The sequence below is a fragment of the Pyrus communis genome, chromosome 4 (genome assembly GCF_041283825.1).
Source record: "Pyrus communis isolate YQ-2024b chromosome 4, ASM4128382v1, whole genome shotgun sequence".
Classification (NCBI taxonomy): domain Eukaryota; kingdom Viridiplantae; phylum Streptophyta; class Magnoliopsida; order Rosales; family Rosaceae; genus Pyrus; species Pyrus communis.
Genome location: NC_142568.1, coordinates 8,667,310 through 8,692,554, shown reverse-complemented (window position 1 = coordinate 8,692,554; position 25,245 = coordinate 8,667,310). Strand labels below are relative to the sequence as shown.

The 25,245-nt window shown below is 37.7% G+C and overlaps 3 long non-coding RNA genes and 2 pseudogenes across 3 annotated transcripts; 2 read left to right on the top strand and 3 right to left on the bottom strand.

Moving 5' to 3' along the window:
• The first annotated feature begins 2,699 nt into the window (after positions 1-2,699).
• On the top strand, positions 2,700-3,297 carry LOC148697406 (14 kDa proline-rich protein DC2.15 pseudogene; annotated as a pseudogene).
• A 5,196-nt stretch (positions 3,298-8,493) lies between these two features.
• Positions 8,494-9,118, top strand: LOC148697405 (14 kDa proline-rich protein DC2.15 pseudogene; annotated as a pseudogene).
• Positions 9,119-16,222: 7,104 nt separating this feature from the next.
• Positions 16,223-17,592, bottom strand: LOC148697404 (uncharacterized). The gene is made up of 3 exons (XR_015961225.1): positions 17,495-17,592; positions 17,320-17,393; positions 16,223-16,399 (listed from the first exon to the last, which is right to left on the bottom strand). It is a non-coding gene; the product is annotated as an uncharacterized LOC148697404 (long non-coding RNA).
• LOC148697403 (uncharacterized) lies at positions 17,587-18,229 on the bottom strand. Its single transcript, XR_015961224.1, has 3 exons — positions 17,996-18,229; positions 17,758-17,901; positions 17,587-17,657 (listed from the first exon to the last, which is right to left on the bottom strand). It is a non-coding gene; the product is annotated as an uncharacterized LOC148697403 (long non-coding RNA).
• A 5,761-nt stretch (positions 18,230-23,990) lies between these two features.
• On the bottom strand, positions 23,991-24,621 carry LOC148697402 (uncharacterized). Its single transcript, XR_015961223.1, has 3 exons — positions 24,492-24,621; positions 24,254-24,397; positions 23,991-24,153 (listed from the first exon to the last, which is right to left on the bottom strand). It is a non-coding gene; the product is annotated as an uncharacterized LOC148697402 (long non-coding RNA).
• Between the last annotated feature and the right edge of the window lie 624 nt (positions 24,622-25,245).

Here is a 25,245-nt window from a genome sequence, read left to right as displayed (position 1 = left end):
AGATTGAGGAAACAAATTACATATTCGTGATCGTGAGTTCCTTGGGAGTTCAACCATACCCATTTCAGGTAAGGATACCTTCGTTTTCACGTCGAACTCGAGATACCCCGATTTGGTCACTGTTCATGCACACGTTAATTCTTGTGTTTTTGGGAATTTCAAGCTTGTAGGAAGCTTGGTGAGGTCTTTAGGAGGCTCGGGGTGGTTCGTTTGAAGGTTTTGGACGTCGGGATCGTGAGTTTCAAGCTTGGCCGGAGTTGGCGGTGTTTTCCCGGTGAGATTCCATGGGTTTTAGTGCTTGAAAGTGATATGGATTTGTTCCTCTTGTTAAGCTTCATTTTGGTACCAATTTTGTGAAATTTGGTTGAAAAACGAAGAAGATACAAGGTTTTGAAGTTTTCCCGGTTTTCCGGCGCCAGCAACGACGCCGGAGTTTGGTCGGAGAAGATTCCGTCAGTTTGGACGGAATATTCCTAACGGCGTTAACAGAATCCGTCAGATTTAACGAAATATTCCTGACGGCGTTAACTAACGCCGTCAGTGTGCCAGGCATGTGCCTGCGCGTGGGCGGCGCGTGTGGTCGTGCCTTGGCCGGCGCGTGGAGGCCCGTGCGGTGTCAGAAATTTTTTCTAAAAATATGAGGATGTTCCTGAGGTTGAGTAAATCACGTTGGTGTATTCATACACCCCATTTGAGCATTGTATGAGAAGTTATTTCGTGATGTTGGTTATGTGCTTTAAAATTTACGTTTTTATAGTTGTTTTGCATATAGGTGAGGCCTATCCCGAGGACGAGCGCGGTTACTCAAGGCAAGGGGGTTACGACCCTTCTACATACCAGTGAGTGGGCTTTTGGTTTTCCATATATACCTATATACTTATGCTTTTCCCAGAAAGTGAAATGAAACGTTTATACGTTTATATGCCATGCTTATTGTTTGCCATTTATTTACGCATTATTAGTCGCATATGTATATATATGTTTGGTGCTGTGGACGCACAGGTAAGTGCCAGGTGAGTTATGATTTATGTTTATGTTCAGTAGTGATTTGAGATGCATAGAGAGCTCATAACCTGCACCCCTGATGTTAGTGCTCCCGTCCAGAGTTGGGCACAGTCCTTCACGTGATGTTCACCTCCCGCACCATACGCTCATCTTGGATCCAAGTTAGGTGCACAGTCTTGTCGTACAGACCACTTTAGGTGGTTCTAACTCGTAGGTGACCCGTGATTAGTCACCCAGCCTTCACGTGATCGTAGCACTTGAGCGTACTTATTATACACTCAATCCTGTCGTACAGACCACTCTAGGTGGTTCCGACTCGTGTACAGGTACAGTTAGTGAGATGGAGATCTGAGCTCTAGATTTAGCCGTACAAGTCACGTCAAGTGACTTCGGCTGACAGATTACATGGCATTGATTTGACATTACCTGAGCACTTGCATTTTATTTCAAGGCTTTTGGCATGGCATATTTCTGAGCATGACTTATACATATATATATATATATATGTATATATATATATATTCTATTTTTCTGGGAAGTATATAGGTTTTACGGCGAGGGGTTAGAATCTTGTTTATGAAATGGTTTTTGAAAAGCTTTATTTTTGCCCACTCACACTTTTTGTTTTGCGCCCCTCCAGGTTCTAGTTGGCTAGCACTTTTGGTGGCTCCCCAGAGGATTTCCCTGGCATATCTGACAGATTATCATCAATGTAGGACCACCTTTGGGTGTGTTTTTGTAGTGTCATTTCTCCCGGACTGCATTAGGTTTTCGAGCTTTGAACTTTGCTTTTCACACTTACACATGCACATGTATGTTCTTTCTTTGTGTAAAGCTGATTTTTATTTATTCGTACTTTTATTATTATTTTATTAGCTTCCGCACTATGCACATGGTTACGTCACTTCCACGTGACGGCCAGCATGCCCTGATCTCGATCGGGGTGTGTCAGTAAGGCTATTCCGAGGTGTTAATTATATATATATATATATATATAGTTTAAAAAAAAATAGGGACAACTGGTGGCAATATATATATCATAGTTAGACGTCTTAAGTATTTATAGTTTTCTTTTCAGAAAATAGATCATTTATGATTTGAATAAGTTTTAGAACGATAATATTTGAATAGTCTTAAAAATTATACAGCTGGGATTTATTGAGCTAGTATCCCTCTCTGCACGGGAATGTGCTTGCATACATGCTACATGCTACATGCATAGACACTGGAAAGGAAGTGATAAAATGAGGACTTGAAGGTCACTCTTCCCACGAAATGATCTGGTGTGTTGATATAATTTAGAAATAATTTAGTCATCTTTCTGTAATTAACCAAATAAATCAATATTATATGTATATAAGAACAAGAAGTGGATGGTGTTCACAGGTGTGCCTCCAAAGGCAATTGGTCATCTTGTGATCCAAATAACCAAAAATAATTAATCATATATTAAAATAACAAATATTTAACATGCACTCAAGACCTCCCAAATTTGGTGTGGAATCTCGAGCACTAGCAGTTAAATTCTATGCCAGCCATGCTTCACATGCTGCTTTCACTTTGTGAATATATACTTAGTTAATTTGTTAGTAATTGTTATGTCCAATTAATATATAAGTTCAATAGTACGATCATTCCAATTTGCACTCTATAAATACCACATTGACAATCGTCATTATCACAACGCAAAAAATACTACATATCTAGTCAAGATATATAGAGAGAGAGATGAATTCCAAAAGATCTTCAACCCTTGCTTTATTCCTCTCTATCAACCTTCTCTTTTGTGTCCTTGCAAGTGGCTGTTACACTTGTTCTCAGCAGCCTCATCAGCCAATCAGAAACCCTAGACCAAACCCAATTCCAAGTGCTTCCCCGAAGAGCTGCCCCAGAGATAGCCTAAAGTTGGGGGTTTGTGCCAAGTTGCTCAATGGGGCAGTTGGGGCAGTTGTTGGGAACCCACCAGATCACCCTTGTTGTGCTTTGCTTGTAGGTCTTGTTGACCTTGAAGTTGCTGTGTGCCTCTGCACTGCCATTAAAGCCAACATTCTTGGTATCAACCTTAACATCCCCATTGCTTTGAGCTTGGTGATTGATGGTTGTGCAAAGAATGTCCCCGAGGGCTTCAAATGTGCATAAGCAACTATATCATGTATCCTATTTGTATTTCTCGTATGCGAGGCAAAACTTGCTAGGTTGATTTCTTTCTCGTGTTCGGTTAACTAGACGATTTGTTTTTCCCTCTGCCAAGTGTTCAATATCTCTTACACTGAGATTATAATTCGAATTTTAATTCCCTAAGGCAGTTTGAAGCTTACTAAATTGGACTTCAATGTGTACTATATATGCTTTATATATTTAACGTTTTCTCTGTATACATACACAAACCATGTGTGTATAAAATATGTGTATACGCACACAAAAAAGTTAGAAGATAATAAGTTGATAACTGATGCACGGGAGCTCTCTTACCTACAGCTGAATGGAAAGCTCGATCACTTTCTTTTTAAGAGGGATTGAATATGCCAACCGCATGGTAAAAATGAATCTCTAGATTTAACCAATTGTTCGGTTACATAGGTCATCTTTGGTGTGTGAATTGATTAATTTAGAGATTAGTAATTTTTTGTTAAGAACTGTCGATAAGATATAATTGTTCCACATTGATCGAAAATATGCTTTTCTATAATGAGTAAATTAGGTGATAGCTGCCCCTTAATTAGTACCGATATTTTGTGAAATAAAACCTACACTTGCTCCACTAATTTATGAGCGGGTAGCAAACAAAATCCCACACTTGGAGGATCCACAAGGTCTAACACAACCCCATATTGAAAGAACAATTTACATGACCTAATACACTATCATGTAACGTTCTGTGCCAATAAAATAAGGACATGTGCATGAAAACTTACATACGTAGTTATTTCTTTGGCATGAGCCATATAAGTGAGCTGGGATATCTACATATGGGCATCAATGTATAAATGACGGACCACTAAACTAATGACACATTGACATCAACTGTTCTGTGGAAACATAGTGTACAGTGACGTCTTTCTTCTGTACTCTCTATCCAACATAATGATAGAGTCTACATCCAAGTGTTTAATCCTAGAATGGAACACTGAATTTGAACTTAAAGTCATAGCAGAAAGGTTGTCACAATGCAGAGACGAAGGAGAAGGTAAAAACGCATTCAAATTCTTTAAAACAAACCTAATCCAACAAACATCAGTTGTACGGTGTGCCAAAGCCTTATACCCTACTCCAATTGAACTCCTAGATATATAAGACTGCTTCTTTGACTGCCAAGAAATAGGAATGTCTCCAAGAAACACAACATACCTAGTGATGGACTTCTAGTTTTTATGTTTGCTGCCCAATCGGCATTTGAAAATGCTGAAAATATGAATTCCAGAAGAAGATGTATAGGTAAGACCACAATTCGAAGTGCGTTGCAAATATCTTAAGATCCTTTTAACAAGAAAGAAGTGTACATCAGTATGCTTAATCATATATTGACAAAAGACATTGACTGAATGAATATCAGGCCTTGTGAATGTTTGGTACTGAAGTGCTTCTACCAAGCTTCTGTACAAAGTAGGATCAGCCATTGGACTTCCTTCTGAAACCAACAACTGAGCGTGAGGTTCTAAAATAGTTGGAGCAGGTTTACAAGTGTCCATACTTGCCATTTTAAGAAGTGATCTTGCATCCTTGGACTGATCAATAAACATACTACCTCTTCCTAGTATTGAATCTGTAACTTAAGAAAATATGCCGACACTTGACTATATCCTTCAAATCAAAGAGTTCACCAAGCTAAGTTATAATTATTTGAAGCCAAAATTTTGCCTGACGAATTGTACTTTGCCCTACAAATAATTCCATTGTATAAAAGATTTTGAGTAAACTCTAAATATTGACCAGCTTTACCGTACCAACTAAAAAATACGTCGAGTAAAGTTCCATCACCAGACAAAAACGTGTTCGTTGGGCAAAATTTTGTAGGCCAGGCCCTAATTTCTGGTAATGATATATAGGCCATTGTTTGCTTGCTAGTAAATTAAGCAATTGGGAAACATGGTGATGTTAGAATTTCAATCTAACACCAACCCATGGAGGTCGAATAATGAGAACACGTTTTTGGGTTTGTGCATCGGAATATGATTCTCTCCCTTCTTATTATCATCATCATCCCTCATCTCCTCTCACACTTCTTTTTTTGTCTTTTTCTCTATATAAAAAATTCAAAACAAAATGTTGAATTGGCTTAATCGTAACCGTTTCAATAGGAGAGAAGGGAAGAATAAATAGATTAAGAGGGGAGAAAATCCTAGTCCTTAGGCATAACATATCATATGTGCATGCCTGAGATTAGTATATAGTTTATGAATTGTTGAACCCCGATAATGCTTATTAATTAAAGGAATAAAAAAGCTAAATGATGAACAGACATTTTTTTTTATGTATGATAAAGTTTTATATATATGGCTGAAATACAAGTCGGTACTTTTGTTCATGTCCCACTCTATGTATATCGGCTTGTGTTTTGGAAAAAAAAATAGATTTAGGGGGTAGTTATGGAGATTAAATTTGTAGACTAAATTTTGTAAACTAAATGACATGGAAGTTGATGATTTGATTATTACTTAAGTGTTGATTAACGTGCTTATTTCTTATTGATGACACATCATTTAATTTGCAAATTTAGTCTACAAATTCCTTCTACGTAGTATTACTCTTAATGTATTTAGAGAAATGCTTAAGACAGGTACTGCTAGGGAGACAAAATTTGCAAACTAAATAATATATCACCAATATGAATGAGCACGTTTATAAATGCTTAATTAATAATCCAATCATCAACTTCCATGTTATTTAGTTTACAAATTTTTGTCTATAAATTTAATCTGCCTAGCATTACTCTCTCAAAAGTGGGACTCTCCATGGACTATCTGCCACTTTATAGTTTAACCTTAATTATAGTGCCAACTTTATAGAACATTGTGCCCAAAACATGAGGTGTCAGAGAGTTCATAGAGAGTTCCACTTTTGAGAAAGTCTCTTTAGACTCTTTCTCATTTATATATACAACAACATAAAAATGAGAGATTATGTTAAGTCAAACAATAAATCTATTATAAATTAATTTCACTTTTGGTGGTACATAGTGTTCCACTTTTGAGAGAGTTCCACTTTTGGTGGTCCTTCCCAGTGTTCGCCCTTAGTGGCGATGTTGCTCACTTTCTTCATGCCGGCTTCCTTTTTTTCATGACGACGATCAGTATAGTGGTCCCTGGTAGATGATGCGTTCTTCTTTTTCATCAATTATAGGATTCTTCCAGGCGTGATCTCAAGCAATGGTGGAGGGCGACGAATCGTGGTGATCATTGTAGGGCTTTTTGTTGGTGTCGATTGCAGGCATAAGAGGAGCTGTATATTTGGGTTTCGTTGTTCTGTTTTTTGTGTGGGCTGGGCTCCAAAGCTAGCTTTGGGCCTTGTCCTCCGTGTTTTGTTGCCCTTCTTCATTTTTGTGGCTAATCTTGTATTAGGGCTTTTGTTTGTTCTTGTTGTCTATTGGTAATGAAATTTATCCTTTGTTCAAAAAAATAAAAAATAAAAAAATAAAAAAATAAAACTCTTTTTTTTTTCAAATGGAGAAAGATTAGGTGAAATTAGTTCTTTGGTCATGGTCGCATGAGAGGCTCCTACCCTCTCTCGAAGGCATGTTTGCCATTTATTTACGCATTATTAGTCGCATATGTATATATATGTTTGGTGCTGCGGACACACAGGTAAGTGCCAGGTGAGTTATGATTTATATTTATGTTCAGTAGTGATTTGAGATGCATAGAGAGCTCATAACCTGCACCCCCGGTGTTAGTGTTCCCGCCCAGAGTTGGGCACAGTCCTTCACGTGATGTTCACCTCCCGCACCACACGCCCATCTTGGATCCAAGTTATTTGCACAGTCCTGTCGTACAGACCACTTTAGGTGGTTCCGACTCGTAGGTGACCCGCGATTAGTCGCCCAGCCTTCACGTGATCGTAGCACTTGAGCGTACTTATTATACACCCAGTCCTGTCGTACAGACCACTCTAGGTGGTTCCGACTCGTGTGCAGGTATAGTTAGTGAGATGGAGATCTGAGCTCTAGATTCAGCCGTACAGGTCACGTTAGGTGACTCCGGCTGACAGATTACATGGCATTGATTTGACATTACCTGAGCACTTGCATTTTATTTCGAGGCTTTTGGCATGGCATATTTTTGAGCATGACTTATATATATGTATATTCTATTTTTCTGGGAAGTATACAAGTTTTACGGCAAGGGGTTAGAATCTTGTTTATGAAATGGTTTTTGAAAAGCTTTATTTTTGCCCACTCACACTTTTTGTTTTGCGCCCCTCCAGGTTCTAGTTGGCTAGCACTTTTGGTGGCTCCCCGGAGGATTTCCCCGGCATATCTGACAGATTATCACCAGTGTAGGACCACCTTTGGGTGTGTTTTTGTAGTGTCATTTCTCCCGGGCTGCATTAGGTTTTCGAGCTCTGAACTTTGTTTTTCACACTTACGCTTGCACATGTATGTTCTTACTTTGTGTAAAGCTGATTTTTATTTATTCGTACTTTTATTATTATTTTGTTAGCTTCCGCACTGTGCACATGGTTACGTCACTTCCACGTGACGGCCAGCATGCCCTGATCTCAATCGGGGTGTGTCAGTAAGGTTATTCCGAGGTGTTAATTATATATATATATATATAGTTTAAAAAAAAAATAAGGACAACTGGTGGCAATATATATATATATATATATATATATATATATCATAGTTAGACGTCTTAAGTATTTATAGTTTTCTTTTCAGAAAATAGATCATTTATGATTTGAATAAGTTTTAGAACGATAATATTTGAATAGAGTCTTAAAAATTATACAGTTGGGATTTATTGAGCTAGTATCCCTCTCGGCACGGGAATGGGCTTGCATACGTGCTACATGCATAGACACTGGAAAGGAAGTGATAAAATGAGGACTTGAAGGTCACTCTTCCCACGAAATGATCTGGTGTGTTGATATAATTTAGAAATAATTTAGTCATCTTTCTGTAATTAACCAAATAAATCAATATTATATGTATATAAGAACAAGAAGTGGATGGTGTTCACAGGTGTGCCTCCAAAGGCAATTGGTCATCTTGTGATCCAAATAACCAAAAATAATTAATCATATATTAAAATAACAAATATTTAACATGCACTCAAGACCTCCCAAATTTGGTGTGGAATCTCGAGCACTAGCAGTTAAATTCTATGCCAGCCATGCTTCACATGCTGCTTTCACTTTGTGAATATATACTTAGTTAATTTGTTAGTAATTGTTATGTCCAATTAATATATAAGTTCAATAGTACGATCATTCCAATTTGCACTCTATAAATACCACATTGACAATCGTCATTATCACAACGCAAAAAATACTACATATCTAGTCAAGATATATAGAGAGAGAGATGAATTCCAAAAGATCTTCAACCCTTGCTTTATTCCTCTCTATCAACCTTCTCTTTTGTGTCCTTGCAAGTGGCTGTTACACTTGTTCTCAGCAGCCTCATCAGCCAATCAGAAACCCTAGACCAAACCCAATTCCAAGTGCTTCCCCGAAGAGCTGCCCCAGAGATAGCCTAAAGTTGGGGGTTTGTGCCAAGTTGCTCAATGGGGCAGTTGGGGCAGTTGTTGGGAACCCACCAGATCACCCTTGTTGTGCTTTGCTTGAAGGTCTTGTTGACCTTGAAGTTGCTGTGTGCCTCTGCACTGCCATTAAAGCCAACATTCTTGGTATCAACCTTAACATCCCCATTGCTTTGAGCTTGGTGATTGATGGTTGTGCAAAGAATGTCCCCGAGGGCTTCAAATGTGCATAAGCAACTATATCATGTATCCTATTTGTATTTCTCGTATGCGAGGCAAAACTTCCTAGGTTGATTTCTTTCTCGTGTTTGGTTAACTAGACGATTTGTTTTTCCCTCTGCCAAGTGTTCAATATCTCTTACATTGAGATTATAATTCGAATTTTAATTCCCTAAGGCAGTTTGAAGCTTACTAAATTGGACTTCAATGTGTACTATATATGCTTTATATATTTAACGTTTTCTCTGTATACTTACACGCACCATGTGTGTATAAAATATGTGTATACGCACACAAAAAAGTTAGAAGATAATAAGTTGATAACTGATGCACGGGAGCTCTCTTACCTACAGCTGAATGGAAAGCTCGATCACTTTCTTTTTAAGAGGGATTGAATATGCCAACCGCATGGTAAAAATGAATCTCTAGATTTAACCAATTGTTCGGTTAGATAGGTCGTCTTTGGTGTGTGAATTGATTAATTTAGAGATTAGTAATTTTTTGTTAAGAACTGTCAATAAGATATAATTGTTCCACATTGATCGAAAATATGCTTTTCTATAATGAGTAAATTAGGTGATAGCTGCCCCTTAATTAGTACCGATATTTTGTGAAATAAAACCTACACTTGCTCCACTAATTTATGAGCGGGTAGCAAACAAAATCCCACACTTGGAGGATCCACAAGGTCTAACACAACCCCATATTGAGAGAACAATTTACATAACCTAATACACTATCATGTGACGTTCTGTGCCAATAAAATAAGGACATGTGCATGAAAACTTACATACGTAGTTATTTCTTTGGCATGAGCCATATAAGTGAGCTGGGATATCTACATATGGGCATCAATGTATAAATGACGGACCACTAAACTAATGACACATTGACATCAACTGTTCTGTGGAAACATAGTGTACAGTGACGTCTTTCTTCTGTACTCTCTATCCAACATAATGATAGAGTCTACATCCAAGTGTTTAATCCTAGAATGGAACACTGAATTTGAACTTAAAGTCATAGCAGAAAGGTTGTCACAATGCAGAGACCAAGGAGAAGGTAAAAACTCATTCAAATTCTTTAAAACAAACCTAATCCAGCAAACATCAGTTGTACGGTGTGCCAAAGCCTTATACCCTACTCCAATTGAACTCCAAGATATATAAGATTGCTTCTTTGACTGCCAAGAAATAGGAATGTCTCCAAGAAACACAACATACCTAGTGATGGACTTCTAGAGTTTATGTTTGCAGCCCAATCGGCATTTGAAAATGCTGAAAATATGAATTCCAGAAGATGTATAGATAAGACCACAATTCGAAGTTCGTTGCAAATATCTTAAGATCCTTTTAACAAGAAAGAAGTGTACATCAGTATGCTTAATTGTATATTGGCAAAAGACATTGACTAAATGAATATCAGGCCTTGTGAATGTTTGGTACTGAAGTGCTTCTACCAAGCTTCTGTACAAAGTAGGATCAGCCATTGGACTTCCTTCTGAAACCAACAACTGAGCGTGAGGTTCTAAAATAGTTGAAGCAGGTTTACAAGTGTCCATACTTGCCATTTTAAGAAGTGATCTTGCATACTTAGACTGATCAATAAACATACTACCTCTTCCTAGTATTGAATCTGTAACTTAAGAAAATATGCCGACACTTGACTATATCCTTCAAATCAAAGAGTTCACCAAGCTAAGTTATAATTATTTGAAGCCAAAATTTTGCCTGACGAATTGTACTTTGCCCTACAAATAATTCCATTGTATAAAAGATTTTGAGTAAACTCTAAATATTGACCAATTTTACCATACCAACTAAAAAATACGTCGAGTAAAGTTCCATCACCAGACAAAAACGTGTTCGTTGGGCAAAATTTTGTAGGCCAGGCCCTAATTTCTGGTAATGATATATAGGCCATTGTTTGCTAGCTAGTAAATTAAGCAATTGGCAAACATGGTGATGTTAGAATTTCAATCTAACACCAACCCATGGAGGTCGAATAATGAGAACACGTTTTTGGGTTAGCGCATCGGAATATGATTCTCTTCTCTCTTATTATCATCATCATCCCTCATCTCCTCTCACACTTCTTTTTTTGTCTTTTTTTCTCTATAAAAAATTCAAAACAAAATGTTGACGTGGCTTAATCGTAACCGTTTCAATAGGAGAGAAAGGAAGAATAGATAGATTAAGAGGGGAGATAATCTTAGTCCTTAGGCATAACATATATGACAATATGTGCATGCCTGAGATTAGTATATAGTTTATGAATTGTTGAACCTCGATAATGCTTATTAATTAAAGGAATAAAAAAGCTAAATGATGAACATACATTTTTTTTTATGTATGATAAAGTTTTATATATATGGCTGAAATACAAGTCGATACATTTTGTTCATGTCCCAATATGTGTATATCGGCTTATGTTTTGGAAAAAAAAATAGATTTAGGGGGTAGCTAGGGAGATTAAATTTGTAGACTAAATTTTGTAAACTAAATGACATGGAAGTTGATGATTTGATTATTACTTAAATGTTGATTAACGTGCTTATTTCTTATTGGTGACACATCATTTAGTTTGCAAATTTAATCTACAAATTTCTTCTACGTAGTATTACTCTTAATGTATTTAGAGAAATGCTTAAGACAGGTACTGCTAGGGAGACAAAATTTGCAAACTAAATAATGTATCACAAATATGAATGAGCACGTTTATAAATGCTTAATTAATAATTCAATCATCAACTTCCATGGTATTTAGTTTACAAATTTTTGTCTATAAATTTAATCTCTCTAGCATTACTCTCTCAAAAGTGGGACTCTCCATGAACTCTCTGCCACCTTATAGTTTAACCTTAATTATAGTGCCAACTTTATAGAACATTGTGCCCAAAACATGAGGTGTCAGAAAGTTCATAGAGAGTTCCACTTTTAAGAGAATCTCCTTAGACTTTTTCTCATTTATATATACAACAACATAAAAATGAGAGATTATGTTAAGTCAAACAATAAATCGATTATAAATTAATTTCACTTTTGGTGGTACATAGTGTTCCACTTTTGGTGGTCCTTCCCAGTGTTCGCCCTTAGTGGCGATGTTGCTCACTTTCTTCATGCCGGCTTCCTTTGTTTCGTGACGACGATCAGTATGGTGGTCCCTGGTAGATGATGCGTTCTTCTTGTTCATCAATTATAGGATTCTTCCAGGCGTGATCTCAAGCAATGGTGGAGGGCGACGGATCGTGGTGATCATTGTAGGTGTCGATTGTAGGCACAACAGGAGCTGTATATTTGGGTTTCATTGTTCTGTTTTTTGTGTGGGCTGGGCTCCAAAGCTAGCTTTGGGCCTTGTCCTCCGTGTTTTGTTGCCCTTCTTCTTTTTTGTGGCTAATCTTGTATTAGGGCTTTTGTTTGTTCTTGTTGTCTGTTGGTAATGAAATTTATCCTTTGTCCAAAAAATAAAAAAATTAAAAAAATTAAAAAATTAAAAAAAAAAACTCTATTTTTTTTTCAAATGGAGATAGATTAGGTGAAATTAGTTCTTTGGTCATGGTCGCATGCGAGGCTCCTACCCTCTCTCGAAGGCATGAGAACCATTACACCCAAAAACCCCTCGCATGTCCCTTCTCCACCAATTTTATTGATAATAAATGAAAATAAGCAAAAAAGATACAAGTTGGGGGACTAAGCCAACCGTTCATTTTCAATATAAAAAAAAAACACTAATAAATTTTGGGTGGTGCGCTATCCACGCACTCATTTTTATTTCTCACATACCTCTTTTAATTTTTTGATGTCATACCTCTTTTAGAACCATGCATAAATGTACCATTACGCAATGAATATAGGACGGCCTTTAGATTTTTCTTCCATAAATTACAAATTTATAGTAATTTGGCCTACCAACCCACAGTTATCCTACACGTTGGTTCTCCTTCCCTCTCTTCTATTATGCAGGATATATACTTATATATTGTATAATCATCCGGTGAGTTGAACACTTAGCCAATCAGTGTATAATTAAGGAATGTGATATCCACACATCTCATTTTACTTCTCACATCTTTTTAATTTTTGACTGTTGGATCGGATGAACTGAAGAATATCAACAGACAAAAATTATCAAGGATGTGTGAGAAGTAAAATGGGGTGTGTGGATAACACATCCTATAATTAATGGCTTGTGATTTCAACACATTGTTATTTTGTTTACACCCTTTGTTAATCCTGAATTTTAATTTTTGTTACTTGTTCAATCTAACGACTATAAAACTAGAAGTGTATATCATGTGATAAAGGTGTGTGAAAACACTACCCTAATTAATACAATCAAATGTACAATATTCAAATGTCATGAAAGAACAAATCAATTTTTGATATCCTATCTGATACCGTATATATTGATTATCCTACAATATTAGTGTCACATCCCGGCCTATGCCCTCATCACAACCCAGGCCCGTTCCACTACCGTAGCACGATATTGTCCGCTTTGGGCTTGCTCGGGACGGATCACTTCTCGGGCCCGTTCCACCACCGTAGCATGATATTGTCCGTTTTAGGCCCCCAGCACACCCTCACGGTTTTGTTTCTAGGAACTTACGAGCAACTTCTCAGTGGGTCACCCATCATGGGATCGCTCTATCCCCCTTCTCGCTTAACTTCGGAGTTCCTACGGAACCCAAAGCTAGTGAGCTGCCAAAAGGCCTCGTGCTAGGTAGGGATGAGAATATACATTTAAGGATCACTCCCCGGGGCGATGTGGGATGTTACAATTAGACCATTAAAAATGAACAACTAATATTGTTCTTTGTATTTCAACCGAAAAAAAAAAAAAAAAAAAAAAAAGTATTCTTCTTTGCATCCTCTTACCTTCAATTTATTATACTAATTTCTAAACAGACGTAACTCAGCCATATAAATGAAAGAAGTTGACATTCATCATAAATTAGGAAAATGATAACCACATACTTTTGTTAACTTCTTACACACCTTTATTTAACTAGTCCAATTCGATAACTAGAAAGAAAGAAAAGTTTATGAGAAGCTAAAAAATGCGTGTAAAAATCACATCTCAATTTTTAACTCGATAACCTGATTGGCGTTTGAATTTTAATACTAGTTATCTTAAGAATAAAGAATAAAGAATGAATTCAAATATATCTCCGAGTATGATAATGATAGGTGATGCAATTGAGACACAATAAAATTCACACATTTGTTGAAGAATAACTTACACATCATGGATACGTCACCACTCATACCAATCATACAATATAATGTACAGAGAACTTTGTAGATAGCATTATATCAAGGACACATGATGTCACGATATAAGTTTACCAATGGACTAGGATTCTCTCCTCTCGTCTTTTCATCCTCTTCCATCCTCGCCTCTCACATTCTCTATTTTATCTTTCTCTTTCTATAAAAAAAATTAATATAAAATGTTGACGTGGCTTAATTGTGACCGTTCATATAGGAAGGGAGAAAAAGAGAGAAAAAAAAGAGGAGATAATCCTACTCCTTTACGATATCTTATAAAGCCTTCCCCACTTGCTAACACATTCTCTTAGATGGATGTATCAGTGTATCTGGGCTCCACTTATATTAAAGAATGTGACACGAGTGTGTTAATTTTGGATCTAATAACTTTATTGTATAATGATTTCAATTATTTATGTTAATTTTGGATCTAATAATTTTGTCAACTTCATTCCATTTAATTAGTAGTTTTTTAAAGCACTAAACATTTGGTAATGAAATAAAATGAGGAATATATTGATTAGGAAAACAATCAGAAGCTTACAAACCTAACAGAAAGACAATACAAAATTTAACCACATCAAACGAAACGAAAAGGTAAGTCTGAAGAAGACAAAATCGAATAGTTGAAAATTTGCATTCAATATCAAAAACACTACCGCCAATTTGTTATTATTATTTTGTTGTTGTTGTTGTTGTTGTTGTTGTTGTTGTTGTTGTTGTTCTTATTATTATTAGTTTGTTGTTGTTGTTGTTGTTGTTGTTGTTCTTATTATTATTATTTTGTTGTTGTTGTTGTTGTTGTTGTTGTTGTTGTTGTTCTTATTATTATTAGTTTGTTGTTGTTGTTGTTGTTGTTGTTGTTCTTATTATTATTATTTTGTTGTTGTTGTTGTTGTTGTTGTTGTTGTTGTTGTTGTATTATTATTATTATTATTATTATTATTATTATCGTTATTGTGACATCCCACATCGCCAAGGGGAGTGATCCTTAAATGTATATTTCCATCCCTACCTAGCACGAGGCCTTTTGGGAGCTCACTGGCTTCGGGTTCCGTAGGAACTCCGAAGTTAAGCGAGAAGGGGGCTAGAGCAATCCCATGATGGGTGACCCACTGGGAAGTTGCTCGTGAGTTCCCAAAAACAAAACCGTGAGGGAATGGTAAGCCCAAAGCGGACAATATCGTGCTACGGTGGTGGAGTGGGCCCGGGAAGTGGTCCGCCCCGGGCCGGGATGTGACAATTATTATTATTATTATTATTATTATTATTATTATTATTATTATTATTATTGAAAAGAACTACAACAACTTAGTACTACAATCTAGTGGTATTCCGTTTCATTGATAAGTGAGAGGTCTAAGGTTCAATTTTTATCAAAAGCAATTTTGAACAATATTATTGCTAGCTCATTGTGAGACTGAGCCCATTCTCTCACCCCTTAGTGTAGATATTATCGTTTGTTCAAAAAAAAAAAAAAAAAGGTTAATCTCAGTTTACTACTCTAAAGTTTCTTGGTTTTCAATATTTGGTACGTGAAGTTTTTGTCATCCGAGAGTGCATCCCACGACCTCATCTCCCTCCTCTCCCTTACACCTATTACACAATTAAAAATTAAAGATTTTTTTTTAAATGTTATATGAACTTATACCCATTTTTCAATTTGTCATATAAACTAAAATTTTAAATAATTTGTCATACCAACTTTCCAAAATCATCAATTTGTCATCACACCTTAACTCCGTTCAGTTTTCCGTCCAAAATAAGTCATGTGCCTCGCACATGACTTGTGTTCAGGGTTACTTCTGTCATTTTAACACCCCACTTCCTTCTATTAAGTTGCATTCAATCAAAACAATTCTAGGGTGTTCAATTTAGTATGTCATAAATCAAATTTTATATGGGCTTTGTAATTTGAGAAACTAGTTGAGGTTTGGTGTCAAAAATGGAGTTGTAGATGCATATACGATTATTATTATTATTATTATTATTATTATTATTATTATTGAAAAGATGACACACCCCGTCCCGAAGAAGGGCATGCTGGCCATCACGTGAGAGTGACGTAACCATTTGCACAGTTCGGAAGCTTTAAAATATACAACTTCTAAAATGAAACACCCGAAGGTGAGTCCTTATTGGGTCCACTCTGTCAGAACACCGTTGAATTTCCTCGTAGTCACCACACCTTTGCAATTCTTGAACCTGGAGGGGCGCAAAACAAAGTTGAGTGGGTCAGTAAAACAATTCTTTTCCAATTCCAAACACTTCTCAAAACTTTGTAACCCCTCGCCGTAAAACAAGTATAATTTCCCAGAAAATAAACATATATGCGTATGTATAGATATGTCAATCATGTTCCATGATATGCCATTCATGCTCACAATATGCCATTCATGCTTGAGAATATGCCACAATAGAATCTCATAATAAATGTAAATGCTCAAGCGTAAATCACATCACAATATATAATCTGGCAGCCGGGAGTCACCTAACGTGACATGTACCGCTGCACCTAGAGCTCCACGCTCAACTCAATCACTGAATCTGCACACGAGTCGGAACCACCTAACGTGGTCTGCACGACAAGCTGGGTGTAATATATATGTATGCTCTAGTGCTACGATCACGTGAAGCTGTGCGATAAATCGCGGGTCACCTACAAGTCGGAACCACCTAATGTGGTCTCCACGACAGGCTTGCACCTAACTTGGATCCAAGACGAGCATGCGGTGCTGGTGAACATACACGTGAAGGCTGTGCCCTGGCCCTGGACGGGAGCACTAACACCGGGGGTGCAGATTATGAGTTCTCTAATCCTCTCAAACTACTACTGCATAACAACATGAATACCACTTACCTGGCACTTACCTGTGCGTCCATAGCACCAATACACATATATAAATGTATGCCACTACTAATGCATGTGATGATAGTATTTCAATCGTAGCTTACCTGGGCCTCCTCAGCACCATGCAACAGTATGCATAATTATGGTAATGCACATATTAAAATATGATGCATATATGACAGGATAATTAATTCGTATTTCTTTTAAAATACGTTTCTGGGAAATACGTCAAGCATACGTATATATATATACTGAAAAATAACTGCCCACTCACTGATCACATCGACGTCTCATAGGTCCCTGAACCTCCCCTAGCTTGGTTACATTCTTCCTCTGTAATATTTTCACCTATACAAAAAGTAACCAAATTGATGTTATTTAACGCACATACACCAAACATTCGTCCATAACTTTCTCATACGTTACTCAATTTGGGTGTATGAATATACCACGGTGATCTACACGACGTCACGAACGCGTGACAATTTTCAGAACTCAATTTGGAGCTCGCACGCGCCCCCACGCGCACTGTTCACGCGTTGCCCACGCGCGCGTCTTCTTCCTCGCGTCGCCGGACTGGTTTCGCCGGCGGTGGGTGTTTTGCCGGAATTTCTGGGTAAATTTCAAAGTGTCATAACTTCTTCATTTCTTAACCATTTTCAACGTACTATATATCAAAATGAAGGTATTGACGAGACGAACACATCCATACCTGTCTCGACCCCTAACTCGCCGTGGTTTCGCCGGAAAACCCCTCGAAAGCTCCGGCCAACTTTGACCACGATGATCCCGACGTCCAAACTTCTCCAACGAAGTACTCCGAGGCTCCTTGGGACCTCACTAACACATCTACAAGCTTCAAAAGTTCAAAAACTAACTAGATTAATCTTGCATGAACAGTACTCGAATCGGTCAAAGTCGAAACGATGTGAAAACGAATGATTTCTTACCTGAAAATGGTATGGTTGCACTCGTACGAGCTTCACGAGTTCGATGGTGTCCTTAGTTTCTTCGATCCATCAAGGTTTGGGTGATTTGGGTGTCGTCCGTACGTTTTCAGAAGGAAGAAGAAGAAAGAACGGAGCTTGGGAGAGAGAGAGAAGAGACAGAAAAGAGACAGAGGGAGAGGGAATCACGGGAGAGAAAGAGAGTGTGTGAATGTGTGTGTGGTCCTACAACACTACACCACACAACACTACACGTAAATGTAACGAACTAGGGGTACAATTGTAATTTCAAATGTACGTTTCGATATTTCCGGGACGGGATGTCACAACCTACCCTCCTTAATAGAATTTCGTCCCGAAATTCAAAACAACCACATATAACCCCTAGTGATCGAAGAACAATCTAGGATACAAATCCCTCATTCGATCTTCTGTCTCCCATGTAGCTTCCTCGACTGAATGATTCCTCCACAAAACTTTCACCAATTACACTGTCTTAATTCTCAATACATTCTTTTTCCAATCCAAAGTCGTCATTCGTTCCTCAACCAGTCTAATCCAGATTAATTCTCAATAGTTGCACCGGAACTCCATGTGACGAATCTGCCACCTAGTGACAACACATCGAAATATAATACATTATGCACCTTAGCCAATTCTGAAGACATCATCACTTGTATGCAACTTCATCGATTCCTTTAGTGGTCAAAAACGGTCTGATGTGTTTAAGACTTATTTTGTCTCCTTTCCAAATCTCACTATTTCTTTTCATGAAGAAATTTCTAAAAAAAATGTTGAATCATGAAACACATCATGTTCTTACAATAACTCTGGAAGTAATTCAAGCAACTTCACTTACTCTTCGAGGATCACATAAAGTCCGATGTACTTAGGACTTAATTTGCTTTCCTTTCCCAGCCGAATCATACTTTTCTAAAGTGAAAACTTCAAAATTATAAGATCATCTACGTTAAACACTCGATTAGTGACATGTTCAACTATTAATCTCTTTTTCCATTCCTGGCTACTCTCAGGTTAAACTTAATCACCTGAATACTTTGAGAAGACTCATCCATAGTTTCAGGGCCTACCAAAACTCTTTCGTGATCGAATCTTCTCTATCCAGAAGTATTTCTTCCACAAATCAACAAAAATCGACACATTTCATGGTCCTTATGGCGTTACTTTGGAAACTGTGCAACCAACATACTTAAGAAACTCAGCAGTTCCGTAACCCAAATCTCTTCTCCATAAAACATATAAGTATTGTTGCACTGTGGTTGTTACTCAACACTGGAGTAAATGTACTAACTTGGTACATTGATCAACTAACACTTCAAGTTCAATCATAACCATCATATTCTCGAACTCAGCAATCTTTCTTTTTCCCTTCTTTCTTTGCCTTGGTTAATTCTTAATTTTTTTTTTTTTTTTTTTTTTTTTTTCGTTAACCATTTGAGTCTTGAGTACGACCTTACTAAAAAGACTTAATTTGAAAATTAGCAATTACAACTTCTTCTCAATCTTCCATTCTCAACTTTACTTCAGTTGATTTCCAATCCACAAGAAGACAATCTTGGCAAGCGTGCCGGACATCAACTCTTACCACCGTCTTTTCCCCAAGTGCATCAGCTAGAACAATTTTACGATCACCCTGGTCGTACAATCATGTTCATTAAACAATTCAATCCACCTTCGCTGCCTCATATCAAAATCCTTCCAAGTAATGGATATTGAAGACTTTTTGGATTCGTAAAAATCTTGCATTCTTACCAAATATAATGTCTTCATAACTTCACAGCAAGAATGGTAATCATGACTTCCAAATCACCAGTAGGGTAATTCATTTCATGAGGTTCCTTTTGTCGTGAAACGTATATAATCACCCTAACATTTGCATCAACATGCATCCAATACCATTCAAGAAACATCACTAAAAATTTATGATTACCACTATTCTCTGGGAATACTAAAATACGTGCGTGAGTGAGGAAATACTTCAGTTGTTGAATCATTTGCTCACAATTTCCTTCCCACTCATACATAACCTCTTTTCTCAACAATCTCGTCAATGACAAAGCAATGACTGAAAAATCTTTCACGAACTGTCCATGATAGCTTGTTAAGCTAGGATAACTCCGAATCCCAATCACGATTCGTGGTTGTTCTAAATTCTCAATTTCTGCTACCTTTTATGAATTCACTTGAATAACTGAAGCAGATATAATATATCTCAAAAATGCTACTTGATTCATCCAACATTGGCATTTGCTAAACTTAGCATACAACCAACGTTCCCTCGATCTTTGCAATACCAATTTAAGATGTTTAGCATACTTTGCTCTAGTCTTATCAATCTTTTCAATAGCAACAACAAATCGGTCTAGATATCATTGGAATACTTTATTCATCAAATTCATAAAGTAGTAGATGCATTCGTCACTCCGAATGGCATCACCAAAACTTGAAATGACCTTAACGAGTCCTGAGAGTTATCATAAGGGCATCCTCACCGATAATCTTCAACTAATAATATCCAGACCTCAAATCAATCTTAGAAAATATACAACCACCTAGAAGCTGGTCAAACAACCATCAATGTGAGGTTACGAATAACAGTTTTCAATTGTTACTCGATTCAACTGCTTATAATCAAAGCACAGCCTTAACGTCCATTTTCTTTCTCACCAATAAACTGGGGTTCCCCCAACGTAATGTACTAGGTTGAATAAAAACCTTTATCAACCAATTTCCAATTCTTTTAGTTCAAAAGGCAACATTCTATAATATATGGTTTGTAACTGGAGACAAATCCATAGTGAACTCTACATCTTTGACTAGCGGCAATCCAGGTAAATGTTTGACTACTCCCACTTCTTCCACACTACTAGGAGTGACATCATTTAGTACCACATGAGATAAGTATCCTTGGCAGCCTTTTGATAATAATCTCTTTGCTCTCAGAGCATAAATAACGGCCTGCCTCACTCCACTTTGCATACTTACAAAAGTAGTCTCTAGTCATCCAGACCGATGGAAAATAACTAGTTTCCCGTAGTAATCTATCTTGTCACGATTATAAAGTAACCAATCTATGTCTAGAATAACATCGAAATCCACAATCTAATGGAACAAAAGTAGCTGGCAACAATACATACTCTACTATTACTGAGCACTCTGAATAAGTACGATACTAACATAGGATAACCTACCGGTTTACTTGCTTAACGAATCCACGAATAAGTTATTAATATTACGGTCTGCAGCCCGCAATACTGATAAATCATCGTTGTCTCGATAAGTAAGCAACAACTCTCGAGGGTGTAATATTACTGTTTTGCCACTCATTAGGAAATACATACACACGTCTCAACCGCGTTTATATACTACTTTCAAGGCAATAACAATAATAACGTAAAATTTCTACATTAACAACAAATAGACTTTAGATAAAACATTAAGAATAATTATCGTACCCCTAATCAAATCCGAATAATTCTGAGTATCTTGCAGTGATGTGTGGTTAACACATCCCTGGGCTTATTGTCGTCTCCCACAACCTCTATTAGTGCAAATACTTCGCTCATGTACACCACGGCTTAACTGACCATAATTAATAGATCCAGGAACTTGCTGGATCGGCGCCAGTTATGGCAAAGAAGACTGCTAGGGCTTCTGTTGGCTTTGGACATAATTTGCAGTTCTATGTCCCATCTATCCACTTGTAAAGCATCCAATGCTTTCTTGCCTACATTCTCAAAGGTGTCCATTATTGTACCTACAGCACAAAGGTACATTTCCTTTACCAAAATCACCTTGTCTCTGAGATCTGAGATTACCAATACATCTATCACTTCGCCTCTGGTCAATGGCATTAAAACCTTTGCCAAAAGAACTAGAATTAGCTTCACTTCTTTTGAAGTTCCGAATCTTTCTATATTCTTGATATGACGAATCATTAACTTTATCGTCCTCTTTTGATTCCCATTCTTTTATCATTCTTCTTTACTCTCGCTGAACATGTTCTCAGAGTCCTCAAGGCTCAACAACATCTTGTATACTCCTAGTAAGAATTACAATGGGTAGTGGTCACCCAAAATACCACTGCCTTATGCCACCCAGCCCAAAACAATATAACACTTCAATCAAAATAGCAGCAATATTCGAATGGGACGAGGCAAGTCTGAGAACTTTCTATAATACTCATTGATCGTCAGTTTTCCTTGTCTCACATTTGCAAATTCTTGCTTTCTACCATCATAAGATGCCGAAGGAATAATTCTTTTCTTTAAACAAGTCCTTAAACAATTCTCAATCGGCTGTTTCCTTTGGTGACAACGAATTATACTCCTGTTTCCACCAGGATACAAGTTCATAACTCAAACCAGGTAGTCGTCTCAACCCTTCTGTCAAAAGGAAGATTCCTTTGACTTGCATAATCTAAAACATCTTTTCCAATTGGTTAATCCATCACTTTGCTCCCTCAGATTCATCATTTCATAAGGTGATTCAAATTCAATTCATAACCCATCTTAAAATGTCCCTTTTTGATAATATACTGAATCACCAAAATAATAGTTTCCCCTAATAGCTAAATCAGGGAGACTAAATTCCTCTAACTACGTGGTTTGCTACGAGGCGGTGTAGTTCTGACAGAATTCACTAGAACTTCTCAAGATGTCCAAGATTGAAACTTAGGCTCTGATACCAACTGACACACCCCGTCCCGAAGAAGGGCATGCTGGCCATCACGTGAGAGTGACGTAACCATTTGCACAGTTCGGAAGCTTTAAAATATACAACTTCTAAAATGAAACACCCGAAGGTGAGTCCTTATTGGGTCCACTCTGTCAGAACATCGTTGAATTTCCTCGTAGTCACCACACCTGTGCAATTCTTGAACCTGGAGGGGCGCAAAACAAAGTTGAGTGGGTCAGTAAAACAATTCTTTTCCAATTCCAAACACTTCTCAAAACTTTGTAACCCCTCGCCGTAAAACAAGTATAATTTCCCAGAAAATAAACATATATGCGTATGTATAGATATGTCAATCATGTTCCATGATATGCCATTCATGCTCACAATATGCCATTCATGCTTGAGAATATGCCACAATAGAATCTCATAATAAATGTAAATGCTCAAGCGTAAATCACATCACAATATATAATCTGGCAGCCGGGAGTCACCTAACGTGACATGTACCGCTGCACCTAGAGCTCCACGCTCAACTCAATCACTGAATCTGCACACGAGTCGGAACCACCTAACGTGGTCTGCACGACAAGCTGGGTGTAATATATATGTATGCTCTAGTGCTACGATCACGTGAAGCTGTGCGATAAATCGCGGGTCACCTACAAGTCGGAACCACCTAATGTGGTCTCCACGACAGGCTTGCACCTAACTTGGATCCAAGACGAGCATGCGGTGCTGGTGAACATACACGTGAAGGCTGTGCCCTGGCCCTGGACGGGAGCACTAACACCGGGGGTGCAGATTATGAGTTCTCTAATCCTCTCAAACTACTACTGCATAACAACATGAATACCACTTACCTGGCACTTACCTGTGCGTCCATAGCACCAATACACATATATAAATGTATGCCACTACTAATGCATGTGATGATAGTATTTCAATCGTAGCTTACCTGGGCCTCCTCAGCACCATGCAACAGTATGCATAATTATGGTAATGCACATATTAAAATATGATGCATATATGACAGGATAATTAATTCGTATTTCTTTTAAAATACGTTTCTGGGAAATACGTCAAGCATACGTATATATATATACTGAAAAATAACTGCCCACTCACTGATCACATCGACGTCTCATAGGTCCCTGAACCTCCCCTAGCTTGGTTACATTCTTCCTCTGTAATATTTTCACCTATACAAAAAGTAACCAAATTGATGTTATTTAACGCACATACACCAAACATTCGTCCATAACTTTCTCATACGTTACTCAATTTGGGTGTATGAATATACCACGGTGATCTACACGACTTCACGAACGCGTGACAATTTTCAGAACTCAATTTGGAGCTCGCACGCGCCCCCACGCGCACTGTTCACGCGCTGCCCACGCGCGTCTCTTCTTCCTCGCGTCGCCGGACTGGTTTCGCCGGCGGTGGGTGTTTTGCCGGAATTTCTGGGTAAATTTCAAAGTGTCATAACTTCTTCATTTCTTAACCATTTTCAACGTACTATATATCAAAATGAAGGTATTGACGAGACGAACACATCCATACCTGTCTCGACCCCTAACTCGCCGTGGTTTCGCCGGAAAACCCCTCGAAAGCTCCGGCCAACTTTGACCACGATGATCCCGACGTCCAAACTTCTCCAACGAAGTACTCCGAGGCTCCTTGGGACCTCACTAACACATCTACAAGCTTCAAAACTCCAAAAACTAACTAGATTAATCTTGCATGAACAGTACTCGAATCGGTCAAAGTCGAAACGATGTGAAAACGAATGATTTCTTACCTGAAAATGGTATGGTTGCACTCGTACGAGCTTCACGAGTTCGATGGTGTCCTTAGTTTCTTCGATCCATCAAGGTTTGGGTGATTTGGGTGTCGTCCGTACGTTTTCAGAAGGAAGAAGAAGAAAGAACGGAGCTTGGGAGAGAGAGAGAAGAGACAGAAAAGAGACAGAGGGAGAGGGAATCACGGGAGAGAAAGAGAGTGTGTGAATGTGTGTGTGGTCCTACAACACTACACCACACAACACTACACGTAAATGTAACGAACTAGGGGTACAATTGTAATTTCAAATGTACGTTTCGATATTTCCGGGACGGGATGTCACAAAAGAACTACAACAACTTAGTACTACAATCTAGTGGTATTCCGTTTCATTGATAAGTGAGAGGTCTAAGGTTCAATTTTTATCAAAAGCAATTTTGAACAATATTATTGCTAGCTCATTGTGAGGCTGAGCCCATTCTCTCACCCCTTAGTGTAGATATTATCGTTTGTTCAAAAAAAATAAAAAATAAAAAGGGTTAATCTCAGTTGACTACTCTAAAGTTTCTTGGTTTTCAATATTTGGTACGTGAAGTTTTTGTCATCCGAGAGTGCATCCCACGACCTCATCTCCCTCCTCTCCCTTACACCTATTACACAATTAAAAATTAAAGATTTTTTTTGAAATGTTATATGAACTTATACCCATTTTTCAATTTGTCATATAAACTAAAATTTTAAATAATTTGTCATACCAACTTTCCAAAATCATC